Consider the following 20,804-nt stretch of genomic DNA (forward strand, 5'->3'; position numbering starts at 1 on the left):
AAATTTACACAGACTATTTAATACTTTTACTTACCCTATATCATGCAATAATCAGTACCTGAAGTAATACCTTTCTCAGAACAGCAACCTATAAATCCTATAGACTTTTGTCGCTTGCGAACGGCGGGAAGCATCGTTTTCGGAATTTAGACACTTTAAAAATTTGCACAAATTAAACAGACTAGTCAATACTTCTACCACACCCTGTATAACACACTGATCAGTGCTGGAAATACTGTTTTTCTTAGAATAGCGTTTTAAAAATGTCTGTGTTATATTTCAGGCTTCCTTTGAGTTTTGACATTTCCGTACGTAGAAGTTTTGCAAACTGTGTGCAACATCGGTTTCAGAATTCGTAATATTTCGTCGTACCGCAGGGCCCGAATTTTCAAAGCGAGTTTCGCAAGTTGAGAGCGGAGCGTACGCGTTCGAAGCGGCCCTATTGATTTTAGTGAAGCAAGCCGACCAGCTTACACGCGGTAATTCCCCTCTCCCCTTCGTGAAGTTTGCGAGAAGGGTCACCCCATACTTTGAATATACGGCACCCCTTCGTGCTCCTCCCGGCGGATTTCAAGTTTGCTATATTTGACGGGCCACGCGGCTCATTCTGCTACAGGGTCATGGGCATAACATGTTCACCTCGAGTTTGTCCGCGCGGCCCGGCCGTCTGCCCGAAACTCCCTGTACTTCATTTTTCGTTTTCTTTTTTTTTTTTCGTTAAAGTGCATGTCAAATGTAGCTCGCGAGATTGAAAGCCGAGGAGAACGTCCCGGAGCTACGTTTGTAATTTTTGAAGCCCTCCGTGGTAGGCAAAATATTATTTCAAATGTCTTTTGTGTCCTCCAGCAGTGAGTCACGCATTACAATTTCGAATAGTAAATACAGTCGAGAACGAAACGATGGGACATCTTGTTAATTTGTTCATCTTTATTTAATGTATGTCTATACTTGAATGAATATTTTTCAGCCGAATATTTTATTCGAATAATGTTGAATAAAATTATTCTATCTATTTATTCGAATAGAGATTGTAGAAATGCAAGAATTTCAATTATAAAATTATAAAATTATCGATGGGGGGGGGGGGCTTTCGTTATATCCGAAAAGAAATTATTTAATTATGCATCAGTGTTCAATCTATTCGAAAGTAACAAACTTTCCGATGCAACATTTGAAAAATGGTAATTGTACAAAGATATATGGAAATCAATAATTTTCCGTATAAATTCCTGTACGAATAAAATCTTATTTGGATTTTTAGTTAGTCTTTATCTCTTTTCCGTCATCTGAATAAAATTTTGACCTACTCGGTTTGAGGCTATTAGTTCTAGTTGGTGAGACTGTACTCTCTTCCACCAATGAGGAAACTAACGATGTCATAGGACATCCTATTAATTTGTTAATTTTTATTCAAAGTATATAACCTTGACATACGCTAAATAGGTACTTTTACATATACATACATCGTACATTGTTCTAAAGCAGGGGTGTCAAACTCGCGGCCCGAGATGAACATTTTTGATGTCAAGTATCAGGACGTAAACAATAATTTAACTTTATATATGTTTATTACAATGTACTAGTCAAAATAAAAATATTTGTTTCTATGAACATTGATTTTTTTTTCTTTTGCGGCCCACCTAAAGTTAAGCATTGTTTATTTGGCCCAAGTTAGCTTTTGAGTTTGACACCCCTGTTCTAAAGAATCACATCTGTTGACGTGACGAAAATACTGTTATTCTGCATGAATTTATACAGACTTGTGCAAATGTTCATATAAAGATTAGTCAGACGAAGTGTTAGGACGTGTGTTCAAACAATGAATCATTGAAAAACATTGACTAGTTTTACTAAATATTCAATATTTTATAGAGCCTCCTTTAATTTTTATGAAAATAAAATAAAAATATTACGTTTCTTACAAGATGTTATTCGTTTTTTAATCATTATATGTTTAATTATTTATGAATAAATGAGTGAATAAATTACAGTAGAATATTTCGTAGAAGAAATAATCGATTCAACCGAGCGTGACTACATAATAAAGGGTTATACTACATATGTATACAGGTGTTGTAACAAAATTTCGATCAAGATTGATCCGTCAACATGGTGTAGTTAGATGTGTTTTTTCTTATTTTTATATTTCTATCGACTAAGCTTTGCATTAAAATCACAACAATGCCTATTCCATAATAATATGTAAAGATATTGCTTCCTCTAAATGTACGCAGTGAAATAAAAACTATTATAAAGTCAAATAATCTTTCGATTTTCTATTATTTGTATAAAATAAGAAAACTCCGTTTTAGATTTAATACTAAAAACGTACGATACAACAAATGGTGATGCGAACGAAGTTTTTATTTTACAGTTTTATACAATAATGTTCTTGAAAGCAGAATAACTTTGCCCGGTGATTCTTCTACGGATTCGTAATGTTAAGAAATAAACTTTCGTCAAGTTACTTGCAACGTGGTCACGATGATGCGTTTACTATAATACGGCTTTTCTTAGCAGCGAGGACAAATTTATGGGTTTATTTCTTTGCGTGGAAATTCGCAAGCGTGCTCTAAGGACGAGCCAGTGGCCTATTTTTAAATCGTCCCTACAGCTTTTCGCATCTCTTCATGGAAGCTTGCCAAGCCACGACGAAAATCGTGGTTCAAGCCTTGACGACTACTACAGGCTCGGTCGAAACGAGGAACACTTCTCGACGAACGCTCTGACGATAATGACGGCAACATCCTTTTATTTGACAATGCAAGTGATGTATGAACAGTGGCTCGCGAAAGTATTCGAACACCTTTTTGAACGGAATAACTTTTTTTCAAATTGCACCATTTGCAATCACTAGATTGCGGATTTTATACATTTATAACACAAAAAATGGGTACGTAAAACTTAAACAGTGACAATATTAAAAAAATTTAGGGACATCTATCATTTTCAACTCGCTAAAATCATTAAAGAAAAAAAACAATGTCCACTTGACTCGTGTTTGTTAAAATTGATGAAGATAATTTTTATCTTGCATAAAAATCTGAAGTTTAATGATCACTTTATTTTTAATCATTTGTATTATCATTAGACAACAGATTTTAAGCGTTTCTGACAAAAATGATTAGGTTAAAAACAAGTTGTGAAGGACATCGGAATAATTTCAGAATATTTGTTATATTATGCGGAACTTACTAAAATGATTATTAGGGGAAGAACGACAGTTTTATCTGTCCTACGTTTCTTATGATTGACTCAGACAATTTTTATTTTGCATAAAATCATCTTTTCCAAATGACATATAATTATAACGAATTTTTAATATAAATTTGAATTTATCGGATTTTAATAGAAAGATAATATATATTAATATAATTAATATATAATAATAATTATATAATAATATATATAATATAATTATAATCATAATTAATAGAAAGATAATTTGAATTAACTGACTAATCACGTCATTACAATATGAAAAATTATTCTATAATGAACTATAATGCCATAAAATAATGGAATAGTGTTAAACGGAGAACGCTGCAGTTAAAAGATTTTCTACAGAATACCTCGTTCCAAAGACATTTTTACGATCGGATAGATCAACTAAATTCAACTAAACGTTTTACATGGCAACTACGAATTTTATGCTTCCCGATATTATTTCAGAAGTGTTTTAAATCGGTCGTTTTATCTTCAATTCGATGAATATGGAGATAGTATAAATCGATCATAACCGCGGAACGGAGAAAGAATGTTCAAATTTTATATCAATCTGGCTCGATCGTGCGACGGTGTATAAGAGCAATCCGAAAATTAATGTACAGAACGGCCACATAATTATCTTATGGTGCTCTTCGCGTAATTGTTCTACAGCTTAGCGTGCTCAATATTTCAGTGGTTAGTGGTAGACCAACGTTCCCAACAGTGTCATCCATTAAAACAACGACGCGGCAGTCACTCTCAGCGCGGGGATGAGAACGAATAAATGTAAACCGTCAGGATGCTTAAACGAGTGTACAAGTACACGGAACGCAATACGGCAATAAACGCAGAAATTCCAGACGTAAGAGAAGTCGTTTAACGCTCTCGCATCCAGCTATTCTTTTGTGCTACTGCATCTCAGAGCCGCGTCTGATATTTCAAATCCGAAGCTGAAGTTAATACGTTTTGACGTCATGCGAGTCTCCAATCTTTTGTCCTCGAGATTATAATTAAATTTTCACTAACCTCTACAGTGGAAATGACGAGTTACGTCCGCAAACATTTTTCTGTGCCAAGCTCGAAGTTTAAAAACCATATAAATTTATTCTAACTGTTAAAAAAATATTATTATGATATTTACTTTATTCATCTGTTCTATTATAAACGAAATAGTCTTCACATTTTTATAAATATGTTAAGTAAAAACAGAAATATTTTGGTTACATTCAGCGATGATTCCACGCATACAGTTGCGCTAAATTACGTTGTCCGTACAGACATGTTGCTTTCAAGATAAATCCTGAAGGGTTAAGCGGAGATCACGGTCTAGGAGGCTGAAAAGGTCATTTTCAGGATCTTTTTATAACAAAAGTCAATAAAGCGATAAACTAGGGTTTTCGATATTTTGTTATGTATCTCTCGAGCATACAAGAAATTATATAATAATTGTTTAATTCCTCGTTTGTAAATCGGAAACCAAAAAATCATACATATTTTTAAACATCATGATATTTCCGAGGCAGTGAACCTATGAAAGTACAACAAAATCCTTTCTTTTTTTTTTATCATTTTTTGGCAATTTGAAGTTAAACATAATTTTTTAATCAATTTCTCACAAATCCATATCCCTTAAAAATTAGTAAATTTGGTGAAACTCGGGATATTAAAGGTTAGTTTTCGAGATATTTGTACCAGCAGGTCGAAAAATGATGTTTCATGAAGTGAATATTTTTGCGTCGTTCATTAATTTCTAAAATAATGAACTGCACACTACTATGTTCACCACTGAATTACAATATACAAAATTTGTATTGTTATTGGTAAGACATACGAAGATGTAGAATCCATGAGAAGTTAAACTCGCATACTTCTGAACGGCAGTGCACGAAGTTACGAGGAAAACAGAAGCAGATCCGATCAGAACAGGAAGTACCGGTGACGGTTTCGGATTCTCAAGTGCCGTGCGTGAAACATCGCCTCTTTTAAGCAATTAAAGAAGGACGGCTATATGTCTCTGGGAACGCTTAGTCACCGATACTTCCTGTTCGGATAGAATTCGTACGGTTTTCCTAGTAAATCCACGAAAATCTATTACCAATCACGCCTATAGTTTGCAAAGTGATTTATTGCAAGAATTATAGATCTCCACTGCAAAACAAAATTTGGTTCTAACATCATTCGAACTAATAATACGTAAAACATAACGTAACGAAACATATTTCTATGTTTTTTTCCTTCAGTATTTCTATTTGTTTCTTGCGTGTTAATAAGATCTTGAGTAATATTTAGCGATCGTTTCGATTTTTACGAAGATCGAAAGAAAATTTGCAAATTACATAAAGAAGGACGAGAGCTGCAGATCGTCCAGCGACAAATTGCAAAAAGCTGAATAAAAGCATAGAGAAAGTAAAAGGTTTAGAAGTTATACAACATTTAGAACAAAAGAGAAGGATAAGTATGCTGCCACACAAACACTTAATTATATAACTTAAACATTTAGAATGGGTTTATTACGATGTTTAAGTGTTCTTTAAATATTTATGCATTTAACGCGATAGTTGTATACCAATGTCCATAAAAGTTAGAAAATCAAAATAAGTTGTTCAATAATACACACAAAAGCGGAAGAGGCGATATAGCAATTACTTTTAATTACGCTTTCATAGTAATAGATTCAAATAATAGAAATGTCTCATACTTTTACGTGAACACATTCTCATCATAAACTACACCTCATGTCATAGTTCCACACCACCGAAATTACTGAACATTCTATTTAAGAATTCATTGTAACATTGCAAAAATATACAGTTGTGTCGGTATTCAAGTTGATGCTTTGGATAAATGTAAACGCTATTTGAATTAAGAAAAAAAAACATTTATTTCATTGTCACAACATTAATAGAGGCGATACATAATGAATAAACATAAACAACAAATAAACTAAAATAAAAAATAATAAATTTTTGTATTTCATCGAAACGGAAATTAAGTCACCGATGAATACACTTCTGTGAGATACAACATGAAAAATAATAAGTTTTAAATTAATTAGTAAGAGGTTTGATAACGTTTGGCTTTAATAATCTCTAATAAGCGACGAGGCAGACTATTTATTAATTTTTCCAAAATATTTGCCGTAATCCCATTCTATTTGCTTTTTATGGCTTTAATGGAATCCGATTTTCTATATCTTCGATTTCGTGGAATTTGTAGTTCTAGTTCATCCCATAGATGCTCTATAGGAATTAAATCTGGACTCTGAGGTAGCTATTGGAACACGGAAATATACTATTTTCTCCGAAAAACTTTTAAACTACTTTTGCTGTGCGTTTCAGATCGTTATAATGTTGAAACACGCACCGGGCATGTAGACTTCAAATTGGACTGAAATAAATTTTCATTTAATAATTCAATATATTTAGCAGCAATGTGTCAGTTTTCCATCGATAATAGTTAAATTACCTACTTGGATGTCATTGAAACAATGGGTATCATTATATTGGGTTGGCAACTAAGTAATTGCCGATTTGTTCAATGAAATAAAAAATTTTTTTTTACTTGGAACGAAGTTTAATCTGTAATGTATTTTCCATTTTGTTCGATGACCTTTTGCCATCTCTCTGACAACTTGAAAATTCCACGCTCGTAGAAAGTCTGTGATCCTTTTCGGCCAAAAACTGAGCCAAGTGAGATTTTACAGCGCGTCATCGTCATTAAAAGTTTTACCACGAAGGGAGTTGTCCAGGGATCGAAATAAGTGGTGATCCGATGGCGCGAGATCAGGGCTATATGGTGGGTGTAACATCAATTCCCAAGCAATATCCATCAATTTTTGCCGAGTGGACAAATACGTGTGCGGCCTAGCATTGTCCTGCTGGAAAATGTGACACCTTTACGATTGACCAATTCTGGTCGCTTTTCCTTGACCGCTGCATTCAATTTGTCCAGTTGCTAACATTCACGGATAATAAAAAATAACATAATAATAATAATAATAATAATTTTATAATATAACATTTACGGATATCATAAAAATGGGAGTGAGAGACATCTATAACTGAAATCGGCAATTACTTAGTTGCCAACCCAATATATCCACTACCGTGTTTGACAGTGGGCGTTACTAGTGTCTATTCGAAACGTAGCCTTTTTTTCTCCATACACATTTTTTCCTTTTGTTTGAGTTCAATTAGAATTTCGATTCGAATTTACTTAATAAATTTTGTGATGATTATAGTAAAAGTCGAAAAATGATTACATAGAAAACATAGAACATGGGAAATAATTTTTCTTAAAAACGATTGAATAATGTCCTTTAACCGTTTCGGTGAAATTAGCGTTCGATGGAAATAGCGTTAACTTCTGTGTGTAAAAAGTGCCAATATTTTTGGTGCTTTTATAGTTACGAGACGCGGCGTATTCGATGTCCAAAGCAAATAGGAAACGTCAGAAACCACGGCGAACGTTCCCCTAATTTACGGTGGCGCACGTTCACGGAGCTAATTTTTTGCTTCTCTAATTGAGCGCCGCCGGTGACACATACGCGCACTGTTTGCACGATTAATACCTGCGCCTTTGAGAGACTCTGCGCAAAAATATCCGACAAGAGAGCCGGGGCAGCAGCAGAGCGTGAAACCGGCGGTGACCCCCCCCCCCCCCCCCCCCCTCCCCGCCGTTCTATTACAAGCAACGGAGTTCGGAAACTCAGTTAGACTGGAAATGTTCGGTGCACGAGCGGCGTAGTTTCACGCTGCATCCTAGAACCTCTATCCGTGCGTGCACGTAAACATGTCAGGAAGGCAAGAACGAAGGCGGAGTGGCCCGGCGAGAGGCTAAAGATCGACAGCCCGGAGAAAACGGGGATCTCGATCTCTCGGACCGGTCCTCGAGAGCCAGCAGCGTCACGTCCGAAGAGTTAACTTCTTGCTCCGGCGACGAACACGCGGTATCATCCGGAGACAAACGAAATTTTATTCGAATAGCCGGGCCCCGTCGTACCTGTTCTTACTTCTGCTGGATGAGCCGGCAATTTTCTCTTTTTGTCGACGGGTCACGTACGCGTCGAATAATCAGAAGAATCGTTTTCCGAAAATATTTTAATTCGACCAAGCTGCTCCAACGCTAAACCTATCGATCGAAACGTTTAAACGAAAGATCTGAGACAACGAAAATATAAAATTGCGTTACAAATAATGAAAAAATGTAATACATATATTGTGTCTTTCACATAATTGGAAACATTAGTGTCTCTTATTTCTACACTTTGTTATTTTGCAATTGTATCATGTTACTGACGAATTTTTGGTTGTAAATAATTATTAGACAGCGGATTTTTATGCGAAATAAGTACAAATATTTTTGGATAGAAATATTGTTTCTTTTGTGATTATTTTAATAAGATGTACATAACTATGAAAATATTATCAAATTCTTCTCGTATCTTTGGAATTTCGTTTTTGATCCAGTCATTTATGGCAAACATGAAAATATCTCCCAATAATTATCCATAAGAAGTGCACCCTATTTTTTATATTATATATTGTTTAAAAAAATTCTTTATTTGAACCGGTTGTATATCTTCGAGCTGTTACATAAAAGCAAAAAGTTAGAAAATGCTATGTAGATACAGAGTTATCGTTCATTGGAAATTCGACAATAGAATGTACTTATTGAGACGATAAAAACTGTGACATGCATTGATAACTATTTCACTGTATCCAATCTCGAATAAAACATGCTGCGAAAATAAATAATAATTACGAATTTTCTTACACGTTATGTAAATGCTGATTATGTACAATGAACATGTTTAATCATATGCATGTATAAGTAATATAGTCAAAAATTGAGTAGAAAGTTCTTAAATTCATCACGGAATTTGTTTCTCCCAATTTGGGTAGACGATACTTAAAATAGATTCTAGTAATTAATTTCGTTCTTCGAAATTATCGGAACAAATACTTTTTATAAGAGCCTGAACTTAAGACAGATAAAAATCAGACCTAAGATAGATGAGATATGTAGATAAAAATTAAATCTGTCCACTCGAGAACAAATATGAGTTTTATATGATTTAAATGAAAATTTCAGTGAACATCGTGAAATCGTCGCTAGAAATAAACTGTTAATTGATTGATACTATTTCAATGAAATCGTACGAATACAATTATATTTGCATACGCTTTCGGGATTTTTTCACGTGAACTGATGGACAAGCCTGCTGGAAAGAGTTTTCATTTCATTAACGCAATTTATTATATCATTCAGCGTTTTTTACCGTTTTCAACCCATATTTATTTAAATCGTATTTTCTAAAATTATACATACATTCCGGAGAAAAATACTAAATGAAATAAAACGTAATGATTAATATTTTCTATGGGTTCCAGTATTTTGTTTTATATTGCATTTAATTCTATTACGTTTTTTGTAGCTTCGTAAATGTCACGTACATCGGTCGATTCTACCAATTTAAATTATTTTATGTTTTCCTTACATTTTTACTTTGCAGTTTTACATAAATCACGTATAAATAATTTTTCATTGCTTCGTTTACACGTTGTCCCTTTCTCAAAAATTCGAAAGTATAGTCTCTAAGAGACTTTCTTCTTACAAAATCTTCGCGGCACGAATGCAGCAGCTTTCATACTAACCCGCATTTAGCAAACGTTTCCTCGTCACGTAACGCTTATTAAAACACGAATTTTCACGTGAAATGTGTTTCACTTATCGATTGAGCAAAGGTTGATTCAAACCGAAGATGCGCACATTCGTTATCAAGATAAAAACAGGTCGACGAATGAATCAGAGATAAGAAATAAATAGCTTATTCTCCATTGAATCGATACCGAAATTCCGTTTCCAAAATGATACTCACGCGTAGAGAGATCAAGAGCCTCTCAATTTACGCGAGTCTCTCTTTTACGCAGGATATTATAACAACATTTGCGCGCGTTTTTGTATACGTGATATCAATTTACGCGATCTGAATTTACGCATACAGTAAATATTTGTAAAGCTCTTGAATTAGCCAAAAATTTGAAAGTGTGATTACATACAGTCTAGACATTTCAACAAAATGAAAATCGCATGAATAGAGTCTGTAAGTACAAAAAAAAATATTGGATGTACAAGTTTTAAAAATACATATTCATTTCACGCAGTTTAGAAAAATATAATTATGACATTTCAGAAAACAAAAGTAAATTTCATTCGGTATCCCTATAAATGTCGTTGCGAATATCAGCGAAATGAAAAGTTATTAAAAAGATATCAAGAAAAAAATCATCCGAAAAAATTTGCATTAACAATGAAAATGAACTCGAATGAAAGATGAAGATAGTGGGATTGTGCCAATTAAAAAGGAATGGTTGATTGCTTTAAATTACAGTTGCGATGGAGACACCGAATGAAATTTACTTTTATTTTCTGAAATGTCGTAATTATTTTTTTTTGTCAAGCTACGTGAAACGAATATGTAGTTCTAAAACTTGTACCAGCTTTTACTTCCAATATCTTCTTTTTTGTACTTACAGACTCTATTCAGGAGATTTTCGTTCGCGTAAAGTAAATATCCACGTGGAATAGAAATTCGCATGAATTGACGGGCGAGTGTACATTAGTTTAAGCTAATAGTATGAGCATCGCGATGTGACTCACAGCGCTTTTTCACAGCGCGACTACGTAGATACATATTACGCAAATGGACGTGCGTACCTACTCGACCCTGGCTCAAACTTTTGTGCATCATTGTACACGCGGAGGCTCTCGTTTGCTTCTTGCCGATCGCAGCTGAAAGGTCTACGGTTTCAGCGGCAAGAATCTCTCGAGCTGTGTGTAGATACCAAGGCGAAAGGAGCCGTGAAGGCTTCGCGATTTACTAACATCAGGGCCATCTAACTGTTTTGTAGAACCATCCTACTTTTCTTTCGACGTTCGCAAGGTGCTCAACTCGGGACACGGATCGGTGAGCTGTTTGATTTCGAAATAGAAACTACACAATACTATAAGATACTACGTATAAAATCATGCAAATCTATTTTGCAATTCTCTTCAACATCTTCTTCAACGAGAATGATAATTCACAGACTGCGGATCTTCGTGCAATATAAAAATTGTCTGCATCGATTGTAAGAAGCAGTTGCCAATTAAAAGTTTCTTTCTTTCTTTAACAATATTAGCACTTTATTTATCAGATACCTATCAATCAGTTAGCTGTTGCGATCTGTTTGGATAGCGGGTAAGTTCCTGTAATTATACTGTAAATGTTTGGTTTCATATTTTGTTTAAATAGAACACTTTTATAAAACATATAATTTAATACAAAATATCGAAGTATATATACACCTTTTTTAATCACGTGTATACTCGTCAAAAACAAATGGACTTTTCAATAACTGAGTTTTATTTGACAGAAATTAGTTCATTCTGTCATCCCTTAATCCTCTAATCCGATCTACAGACCATGGATCTTTATTGAAAATAAAAATTGTCTTTATTAATTGCAGATGACAGGAACTACATAAATATTATGTAGCAATATTATTCTATAAAATTCATAATAATTGTAATGAGTTCACGGAAATGCAATAATGTTTTGAAATTGTTTACACGTTTTTGTTATTTTGCATGTGATCTACAGAAAATTCGGTGTCTGATAATTTAGCCGTTCACAGACCAGATCGATTAACTCCACTTTTTGAAATATTCTAAATTTAAGTGTCAAAGCACTTGGTTCAGTCATAACCTTTTTCATTTATAATCAACTTCCCAAATAATACAGATTAACACCATTAAACAACAAAACTTTTTTGGTCGTTAAATAATAAATAATTTATTTCAGATAATAACAATTACATCAAGATTATTCTATCTTATTCATTCTGCATGTCTTTATATGTAAGCTACATCTGAATTTATGCATTTCACAATGTTTATTTCACTTTTTATTCTAAAAGGAATTTTGAAAAACAGTGTATATTATTTTATCACATTTCTCCACTTTCTGTTTTATGAAGTTAATCCATTGGGCAAGTGATCGGCTCAATTGATCTCTTTAATTTCAATGTTAGATGAGAGTAGATGTTCTGTTTAGCGAATAAACGGCAATTCTACTGTAACTTCACACATATTCAGAATGTGAAACGCTGTATGAAAATTCTCTTTAAAAAACACTAGATTCAGTGTGTATCATGCAGCATACGAATCGTACAAACTATGATACAGAAGACAACTTTAGTTGCCATAAATGTGATTGATTTGTATTATACATTAAACATTTTTTCCTTTCCTTTTCACTATGATCATTTAATTCATCTTTCCTTGTTTAACCCTACGTTACATTTTCAATATAAATTGGACATTCTCAAACGTTATCAAAATTGAGTTTTGGAATGTTAACGCTAAACCTATCGAGCACTAACAGTGACTGACGGATGCTGTTTCTTAATTAATTAATTGTTTCTTATTATTAATTATTATTATTTATTATTATATTTATATTTATATTTATACTTATATTTATACTTATATTTATATTCATATTTATTATTATTTATTTATTTTATTTATAATTTATTTATTTATTTATTTATACGTTTCTCCATTTTTATCATTTCTCCATTCGATTAAAATATTGATTCGACCGATTCCTGTGAAAGGGGAACAACTTTTTTGAACAACTTTAAAAGGAAATATGTGAAGCTGGTCATTTTGATCGGCTCGGTAGGCTTTAATGTTAACGATGGTACAGCTTTCTTGTAAAAACAGCAGTCAGGAAATTACACAACGATTCGTCTTATTGATTTCGTTTCCCGAAGTCTCGATCATGATATATCGTCTTAATGCACGATGCAGCGAGAATAAAATGAATTTCGATTTTGCGAATGGAAACCCGCGGTGCGATGAATTTGTTCCTTGTTTTCGAGCAGGATGATAACTCAGAGCAACGGTGATATCGTTTACAACCCGCACACTTTTCTCATTAAAACTGTAAAGTAGAAACTGGTTTTCGCATAAAGCCATCGATCTCACGAGAGAGAACATGGTCGATCATCGTCCGACATCTACGCAAAAGGACGGAACTCTAAATCGGTGACCGTTAAAAATGTATAATATTTTATTCAGAGGCACTCAAGAAATACCAATAGATCGATATCATCCGAATAGGAAACGATTAGGCGTCGTCAACAAGTTGTAACATTATTTTTCTAAAACCAGTTTTGAGTGTTTAACACTTGAAACGGCGTAGTTTGAGTCCGTTTCGACTCCGAATATACAAGAACGAAACTGCAATTTTTTAATATATTTCATATATTGCTATAAAACAATTATTCATTAAATTAACTATCTAATACCGAATAACTTGTATACTCAGAGTATATATTGGGTTGGCAACTAAGTAATTGCCGATTTCAGTTATAGATGTCTCTCACTCCCATTTTTATGATATCCGTAAATGTTATATTATAAAATTATTATGTTATTTTTTATTATCCGCGAATGTTAGCAACTGGACAAGTTGAATGCAGCGGTCAAGGGAAAGCGAGCAGAATTGGTCAATCGTAAAGGTGTCACATTTTCCAGCAGGACAATGCTAGGGCCGCACACGTCTTTGTCCACTCGGCAAAAATTGATGGATATTGGTTGGGAATTGATGTTACACCCACCATATAGCCCTGATCTCGCGCCATCGGAATACCACTTATTTCGATCCCTGGACAACTCCCTTCGTGGTAAAACTTTTAATGATGACGACGCTGTGAAATCTCACTTAACTCAGTTTTTGTCCGAAAAGGATCAGACTTTTTACGAGCGTGGAATTTTCAAGTTGTCAGAGAGATGGCAAAAGGTCATCGAACAAAATGGAAAATACATTACAGATTAAACTTCGTTCCAAGTAAAAAAAAATTTTTTATTTCATTGAACAAATCGGCAATTACTTAGTTGACAACCCAATATTTTGGTGTCCCAAAATTATGATACTTCCGAGAAATGAGAGGTTCCTGAGATTATTTGAAGTGACTCTTTCCTTAGCGAAAATGTTCTACGAGGTTTCGTTCACGAGTTATTAACGAAAAACAGTGACCAATGATAGGCCAGATCAATGATAGTCTAGTTCCGTTGATTGGCTCGACTATCTTGCGCTAGTCGAGCTCGCCTCTGATTGATCAGCGTTTTTCTTTAATAACTCGTAAACAAAGTCTCGTAGAACATTTTCGCTAACAAAGAAGTAACTTCAAATAATCTCAGAAATCATCCCTTTCCTTCTTCTTTCAATAGTTTCAATAAATTGAAAACAGCGTAACAAGATTTCCAGAATCTTTCGATGTTTTTATTGTGATCTGCATTCATTTATCCATTTTTGCCATAAATACATAGTCCGCAGTTGATTTTAATAAATTAGATATCACTGTCATGGATCGAAATAAAAATTAATTTACAGATAGGTTATAAATATGAAACGTGTTGCAATTCAACAGTATAATTAAATTATTGACAATTTGACTGTGCATTTAGCGAAGCAATTTAAGAATTCAAGAATGTTACTGTAGTATTTTTAGATTGTTATGATTATTAAAGGAAAAAGGTAATTTTTAATTGGATCCAGTTCCCTGCAATTAAGGCAAACAATTTTTATTTTGCGTAAAGATCCGCAGTCTACTGATAATATTTGTAAACTTGGAGCAGCGAACCTTTTTGAGAAAAATATAACTGAATAATACTTAATATCATTTACAATTTTATTTATGAATCTTAGACCCCTCAATTTGTCTGTATACCTTAACCCTCTATGTGTGGGCCGATTTTTTTTCTTAAATATAAAAAAATTTATGCAACGGAAAATCATTATTATAAACCTATATATGCTAATTAAAAAAAATATTTAACAGTTTAAACAACTTTATTATAATTAATTCAATTTGTAACTTTGAAGTAACGACGGCTTACAATGTTTCCACTTCTGTGCATAAATGCTTAAGCGTGAAATTCCATAAAACATTTTGAATTTGGCGTTAAACATTGATGTATGTTGCATTTGGAACTGGTTGCCAAATAGTTTTTTGTGGTCCTGAATGATAATTCGGTACTAAATTCATCGTCACTGTCAATAATATTTATGCGTCGTCTGGTAAATGCTACTGGATGGTCTTCATCGGACTCAGAATCTAATAAAAAATCTTCGGATCTATTACCACTAATGCGTCTAATAATTTTAATTCCTCTTTTATTTTTATACGATTTTGTATCCATATTTTGGGTATTTGATATATAAAATTGAAGAAAGCACGACTATTATTCTAGATACACTCAAATCTACCACAATATCCCAATGTAACCTGAAAGTTACACAACTGTATCATATACAAATAATAACAAAATGATTGTTGAAATACAAATAAATAAATTTTTATTGATATACGAATCCAGAGCTATTATATATGCTTTTTTTATTTAGTAAACATCGACAAAACCAAAAATAATTTCAATTGCACAAGATGGTTCCATTGGTTTCTATCTGGAGACAACTTGCAAGGTATTTATTTTGACATTTCAGGTTGATGTTGCTGCCAACCGTCATCAATATTGTTATTGGTTATTTCAGAGACATTATATAATTAAGACGTATACATCATCTTGTGAAAAAAGTTAGAACTATTTGGTAAAATGTGGATATATTAGCTTGTGACTTGAAAGTTACATGGACCTATAGAGGGTTAATAGATGTACCTACAAACAATGAAAAAATAAAAATCGTTTGCATGAATTGCTGGAAATAGGAATCAAATAAAAATTACTTTCTTCCTTTAATAATGCTGTTGAATTGCACTAACGTTCGATATTTATAACTCATTTGTGAATTATTCTTTATTTCCATCCACAGCATTAATATACGAATGCTTGAATGCATCGATATTAAAAGATTTTTATTTATATATTGACAACTATTGTTGCAACTATTTTTGTAAAATGTGTAAAAAGATGTGTCGATCTAATTGTAGATAAGAAATGGTCACTAATAACCCCATTAAGCCATTTTAAAGATGAGGTAATAATTTTAGAAATATCCAGCAAGAAAAAATCATTAATTTTCTAAATATTAAGTTAAACGTTGAAATAACAATGTGCATAATACTGATAAATTTGATTTACCAAAAATACGTATTTATCTTGTCAATAAAAAAGGTTTTTTTAAACTGGTACAATCCTGCCTGTATCATCGAATTTTGCATATATGTACATATACAGTATTTCATAAATGACAAAGTATGAGATAATACGTGTACAATTTGACAAGACACATTATCGGCTATGCATCAATGAAATTATGAATGCTTAACAAGCTAAGCACGTTAAACGTAAACGCGCGTACATTTAATCATAGACGGCCAGACAGCCGTGACATAGAATTTATCGATAAGTGGTTGTATGTTTTGACGCGAAACGTTCCTCAAGAAACATGAACACGGCGCATTTTACGCAAATGTGAAGGTTGCAGACTATAGACCTTGTAAAAAATCCTGTATTCCTGAGTAATTTTATAAGAATTGAAATAGTACAACAAGTTATTGTAATGGTCTAAAGCTATATTAAGCCGCAATTAAGCCGTTTATTTTGAAAGTGGCATAAGTCACTTTACCATAATGAAAAGTGGTGATTTTTTAATGTCTATACGAAATTATTTATACTGAGAAAAATATCAGTATCCTGAGATAACAAATACAAGTAAATCTTTTCGAAAGTTAGCATCCATATTTTGAAACGTGTTAAAACGTATACCCTTAAATATATCGACTTAAAAACAAAGTGACTTATGCCACTTTCAAAATAAACGGCTCAATTGATATTACAGTGCAGTTTATTCTATCTAAATTCTAATTGATGTATGTTTCAATCGTAAACCGCGTTACGTTGCAAACAATAGCTGGAAAAATTTTATTCGGATGACGGATAAGACATAAGAAGTAACGAATGCAATTTTATTGGATAAATAAAATATTGAATAAATATTAAATAAATAAAATACAATTTTATTCGAATAAATATTCGCTGGAATAAGATTTGATACGAATAAGAATTTATTCGTTCAGGAATTCGTACGAAAAATAATCGATGTGAACAAAAATGATGGAATATAAACTATCTTTCTATAGTTTAACGATTTATTTCTGCGAAATTTTTTTCCTCAACTAGTGCAAGGTAAATGTTTGTTACTTTTGGATGTGGTGAAAAAAATAAATATATTCTTATAAAATAACGTAAAAACCAAAACAGTCAATAATCATTAGCATTGATATTCGAATAATTTTAGATAGATATAATAATTCATTCGAATAAAGAATTATTTGAATAAGTTTAAATTGATACAATAATGTATGATAAATAACGAATATAATTTTGTTATTCGAACAAGATCTTCGACTAAAAACTATTCATTCGGATAATTATCTAAGATAAATATTGATTCGGAACATTTCGAATAATGGCCAACCGTGATTGTATGACCCCGTTATGAGACCTGCGGAAGATTCACTGGCCAGGTAAATATTTACAAAGTGCAGAGATCTTGGGAAGACGTAATTGAAGGCGAACACGCCGCGTTCCCTTCGTTCCTCGTTATCCCGGGCGAGCAAGTTAATGACAAAAGGAAATAAAAGGACGTCGTGCAAAAAGAGGAACAATCGTGTCACGCGCCGGTGATTTACGATTGGCCGATCTAGAAAAAAGAAATTCGAGTGCGCCGCCGAGTCGCGTCGTGCCGCGCCGCGCCGCGGCGAGGTGAAAATTTTGACCGGCTACGAAACAGCTGAACCGAGGCCGCCACTCTTTCCGTGCCATAAAACGGATTGTTGATTGCCGCTATTATCTCCGCCAACGAAAATAGGTGTGGACGAAGTTAAATCGGAGAGCAAAGGAGCGGAAGGCTGAGAGAAAACAAGATCTCGATCTCTTAACCGGTCGCGCGATTGAAAATGGGGCTCGCGTGTGTATGTATGCGCCAGACGGTCGAAGCAGCCCAGCATTAGGGCCGGATAACTGTTAGGTGGAACCTCCCTCCACTCGAAGGAAACTCTTCGTTCTACTTTTTTTCCTCCTCCTCTCTCTCACTCACTCTCTCTCTCTCTCTCGCTCTCTCTCTCACCTCTCCCTTCTCTCTTTCTCTCTTTCTCTCTCTCTCTCTCTCTCTCTCTCTCTCTCTCTCTCTCTCTCTCTCTCTCTTCCTACCTCGCTCACTTAGTCCCCACCCCCGTCGTTTCTGACCCTTGCGATGGATCACAAGCGGTGCTCAGTCTCCGCTGGAAAGATGTCAGAACCAAATACGGCGGATGGAAAATTTCTACAAGAATACTACGGTAACCGAAATAATAGATTCATATCGTGTTAAGATTAGATTTCACCTCGGTTTTGTAACATAAAGATACATTTCATGTGACTTCGCTGATTTTATTTTTATAAAATCTAAATTCTATTAACATTAATGGGCTGTTCGTGCGAACCATTTGCGTGTAGACGGCATATTCCAAGGTTTTCGACTCTGTTGCGCCACTTTACATAACTTTTAATATATTAAATAGCTTTTTTATGCAATTTCGAGTGAAGGCTTATTATATACTAAATTACTTGACAATTGAGTTATAATTACACATTACATATATATGTAATTATAATTTAATTAAGAAGATAGTGACTGTCGCTTAAAATCGTAGACCTAGGAATTCAGCCGATTTTCACTTATAAAACGTGATAATTGTAGGAAATGACTAGAACGCATATATGTATAGACATGTAGTTCAATACTTTTTCATTTAACATATAACCTTGTCATATAACAACAGTAGAACAATATTTTCAATAATTATTAATAAATTAAATAAACTTCGTCGTTAGATATAGAACTAGCTCGTCAGTAAAAATCATACGGTACATATTTTCAATAATACATATTTAATTATATATATAAGATATTTTATAAAACTTATATTAGCCATAGATTGATATATTTAACCATAAATTGAAGATGCTTAATGTTCATTGTTGTATTTGGTTTTATCCATATTATTTTCCTCTCATCTGAACCAAAAATGTTAAGTTTGGATTCATCCTTTTCTGATGTATTTTCTTGCAAATTCGTATCTCTTCGTTTTATTCTGCAAACTTATCAATGGCTTCTTCCGTGCAATTCTACCACGATCATTATTTTCTTAGTACTCTTCTAGTTGTCGATTCACTTACTATTACATTGAAATATTTTCGAAGATCTAATGCCAATTTTGGAGCACTTATTGTTGGATTATCTTTAATTTTCGAATAATCCATCGCTCAGTCGTTGCATTCAGTTTCTTATCAGACCTTTCGTTGATTTTATTTAATATTCAATCGTCTTCTTTGTGTCGTTTTATAATACTTTGGATTGTACTTGTATTCCGATTAATAAGTTCACTGATTTCATTATAGCGTTTTCCATTTTTACAATGATAAATTATCAATGTAGAAAACAACAAAAACATAGAATATGTTACAATAACAATAACTGAACTATACTTTTATTGTTTCCAAGCATTGTTAAACAAAACAGTGTTACCGACAGTGTACGAATTTAACCGACGGGCTAGTTCTATACGTAACAACAAATTTTATTTAATATAATAATCATTATTAAAAGTTTTGTTCTACTGTTGTTATATATTAAATGAAGAAGTATTGAACGCATATTTATGCGTTTTAGTCATTTCCTACAATTATCACGTTTTATAAGTGAAAATCAGCCGAGTTCTTAAATGTACGATTTCAAGTGACAGTCATTGTATGTTGGAACATAAAACTTTATTTATGTCTCTGGTATTTCGCGGGCAGTCGATCCGATTCTTGTCATCAAAATCCGACAATTCAAATGCACCAATCTAATATTACAAGTGTGTTCCATTTACGAACGGCAATGTGTTCGAAGTAATCAACGCTAAGGACGCAGAAACGCGTGATCACACTTCATAAGCAGAAGTTTCGCTGTATTAACTTCGCCGTATCATACCTAAGGACACATCCGGCTAAGTCTATCATTTCCATCGGTGCGGCATAGCGTCAACAAATTCGTATTGGAGTAATTCCGGATCGGCACACTCTAATAGGATCAACACAGAGTCCAATGATGCGAATAGAATCGACACAGGAACCATAAATTTGTACAGTCTATAAGCCCAGTACAGAGAGAGAACGAGAGAGAGAGAGAGAGAGAGAGAGAGAGAGAGAGAGAGAGAGAAAGAAAGCAAGAGAGAGAGAGAGAGAGAAAGCAAGAGAGAGAGAGAGAGAGAGAGAAAGAGAGACACGAATTGAACCGTACCTGGATCAGGGCCTCGAATGGAGGCAACCCGGAGAAAAACGAACGAGAAAAAGTCGAATCGGATCAAGTTGGGTCACTGACGCTCAAGGTGGACGAACTTCGGATGAAACTCGAATCGGATCACCTAAAGGCTGGGCGGCTCTAATTAATCCAACGCGGGATCCGACTACTTAGGTAGCACAACCCTAAATCAGTCCCATTCCGAGCGAAAACGCTAGGGTCAGGTTAACCAAGAACCTTGGCAAACAAATTCAAG

At 33.8% G+C, this 20,804-nt stretch overlaps 1 protein-coding gene across 4 annotated transcripts in view; it reads right to left on the minus strand.

Annotated features, from left to right (window-relative positions):
* Positions 1–20,804, minus strand: part of Ipk1 (Inositol phosphate kinase 1) — a 319,504-nt gene that overhangs the window by 165,500 nt on the left and 133,200 nt on the right. The window lies entirely within an intron of this gene.

Source organism: Megalopta genalis, chromosome 3, assembly GCF_051020955.1.
Source record: "Megalopta genalis isolate 19385.01 chromosome 3, iyMegGena1_principal, whole genome shotgun sequence".
Lineage (NCBI taxonomy): Eukaryota > Metazoa > Arthropoda > Insecta > Hymenoptera > Halictidae > Megalopta > Megalopta genalis.